At 33.5% G+C, this 3,117-nt stretch overlaps 1 pseudogene; it reads left to right on the top strand.

Annotated features, from left to right (window-relative positions):
• Positions 1-2,100: 2,100 nt before the first annotated feature.
• LOC132316112 (metalloendoproteinase 2-MMP-like) lies at positions 2,101-3,117 on the top strand (annotated as a pseudogene).

The raw sequence follows: 3,117 nt of genomic DNA on the forward strand, positions 1-3,117 counted from the left end.
AGATTTAAAGAAAATACTAATTGATCATTATAATAACAATAATCAATACAAATCATTGGACAAAAATTTGATACAACATTAGGTATCACAGTGCTTTCTTTAAAACAATAACAAAAGTTATTAAAATCTTTTAAATTAGTCAAGCATGGTTATCAAGATACTGAAACCCAAATAATGTGTCCAATATAAATATACTGAAAAAGTAATACTGCATGCAATCAACAGTGATTCATTAATTAGTGAACCTTTTTTTTTTTTTCATCTTAGAAGGTAATATCATCCAATACTTGTCCCAATAAACAATTCAAAAAAAAAAAAAAAATCAATGAATAAATTCATATTCTAATTAAACAATTCATTCCTTTTTATCAATGAATGACCTAAATATAATAAAATAATAAAAATTTCCATTTGTGTCATTCAATTGTCATGTACTTAAAAGTATAAATATAAATCAATTATATATTATTCATATATTAATATATATATTTGACAAGTTGGGTGTCTGGAATCTGGAAGTGTAATATATGTACACTGAATGAAGACTTGTACAATTGCATATCGTGATCAATATTTAAACCAAAAAATCGACTGAACAATGAATATCTCGAATCACAATAACAAAGCTTCGCGCAAACTGACAGAAAACCGGTACAAACAGTGCGCTATGTAGTAAATCATCACAACAGAAGTTCGAACAAATATATATACTAATTCCAAATCAGCAAACATCCCTTGCCGATTACGAAGAACAAATATTTCACACTTATAGAGGCGAAACCATATATATAGATCATTCATTAAGTTAAATAAATTAATTATTTTTCGTGATATCTATAATAGAAAATTATAACTCTAACCTTACTCTAATACTAATTGTTGGATTTTAATCAAATTAATCCATATAGAAATCAAGAATACTTTAATTAATTAAAGAGTAATTTAGACTCGTACCTGATTGATTATTAACGCACATATGCCTTTAGAATATCCATATAATCCTCTGAATTTCTGCAAAACATTAGAGCGCTTTACCCCCTTCTGAGAGTTGTTGATACGATAGGGTTGAATAAGGGTTTTAAAACCCTTATATATAACAACAACAGGGGGGAAACGGCTTCTCTACAAACAAGTATACATAAGTCTCCCTTCCTATCATGAAAATTAGATATCAATGGTTAGAATTAAATCATACCAAATAAGTTGGAAAACCACAATCCAACGGTATAAAAACCATACTCCCAATTAGACCATCAAATTGGAAAGTACAAACCCAATCCATCAAGTATCAATAATTACTTGCAATCCTATTTTAGATAACATAGTGCATAGAATCAAAAAATAATTTTTATTATTTAAATATATATATATATATATATATAAATTCCAACAAGCAAAACTCAAGATTTATGTGTTTCATCCAAAACCTGAGTTATGTCCGAGAGTAAGAAGAAAATTTTTAACACCGCACCATGCACATAAATTTTTACTTTTTAGTTCTCGATGTACCCCACGAGACTTTCTTTCGCCATTAGTATTCACTCTACCAAACCCTTTACACCATTTTATGATAACAACAAATTTCATGAGGATTTTTTTTTCTTTTTAAATATGAAAAACTATACAGATAAAATTATACAAACAAACACACCATTTTATCATACTTGACCTTCTGAAATTATAATAATAATACTAATAATAATAATCTAAACAAACAAACACTCATATTTTAGTTTGCCAGTCCTCAATCCTTGTTGCTAACTTGGGTTGTCCTACAATTTTTTCCTTCTATCTTTAATTTCTAGTTTGGCGGTCCTCATTGTCCTTACATTATTTTTATTTTATTTTTGCCGGTGAAAGTTTTCCACACGTTTCTTTCACAATAATAATAATTGACCCCCCAGTCTTCCTTCTTTTAATTTGTTGAATTTTAATAAAATAGTGCTTTGTTTGCATGAGACTAAATGTGAACTCTAGTTCCCTTCAAATTGTTTGCAATATTTAAATTGGAACACGCACTTACCCTCTATAAATTAGTACTCTTGGGGACTCCATTACATACTCAAAACAAAAACAAAGCCTTCTTCTGTTCTTTTTTTTTTTTTTGAGGAAGGTAGCCTTCTTCTGTTCTTGCAACACACTTACAATGGCCCCTAATCTCTCTCTTCTTTTAGGAGCTTTCCTTCTTCTCCTTGTCACCGTTCAGTCTAAAAACCACACGAAACCACCCGAAAAAGGCTTCAACTTCCTCCAGCATTTGGAGGGATGCCACAAGGTGCAGACAGTGAAAGGCCTTCATGAGCTCAAACGCTATCCCGAGAAATTTGGCTACTTGAACTATGGTACTACTAGTACTCATCATCATTCAAAGACTATTACTACAATGAGCAATCTCAACCATGCAAATGATGACGAGTTCGACGACCTCTTAGAGGCTGCAGTGAAAGCATAACAATCAAATTATCACTTGAAGGTCACCGGAAGCTTAGACTCCGAAACCATTCAAGAAATGATGCTCCCAAGATATGGTGCTCCTGATAATACTGTGAATGCCACAAACTCATTCCCAAGCAGAAAATGAAACACCCCAAAGTTTAAGACATGGTTGCTCAGTACACATTCTTCCCAGGAAGGCCGAGGTGGCCTCTATCAAAAACCCATCTCACTTATAGCTTCCAATCCAGTGTATAAGTTGTCGGATTGCAAACACTGAGGTCTGTGTGCTCGCGAGCTTTCCAAAAATGGCAAAATGTGAGCCCATTCACTTTTGTGGAAGCTCCCCAGGGTGCAACCAGAGACATTGTTATTGGTTTCCATCGTGGTAATCATAATGACGGGGCTCCATTTGATGGTTCAGGTGGCACATTGGCTCATGCTTTTGCCCCAACAAAAGGATGGTTCCACTACGATGCTGATGAGAATTGGAGTACTAATCCCACGAGCATGAACCAAATAGACTTGGAATCGGTTGCAGTTCATGAGATAGGGCATGTTCTCGGGCTTGGACACAGTAGAGATAGGAATGCCATTATGTACGCAACGTATTCTCATAACCCTGTCAGGAGAGATCTGAATACTGATGACATCGAAGGAATACGCGCCTTGTACTCTTCTTAG

This window comes from Cornus florida, unplaced genomic scaffold, assembly GCF_030987335.1.
Source record: "Cornus florida cultivar Cherokee Brave unplaced genomic scaffold, ASM3098733v1 CherokeeBrave_3.0.0_Hap2_Chr07, whole genome shotgun sequence".
Taxonomy (NCBI): Eukaryota; Viridiplantae; Streptophyta; class Magnoliopsida; order Cornales; family Cornaceae; genus Cornus; species Cornus florida.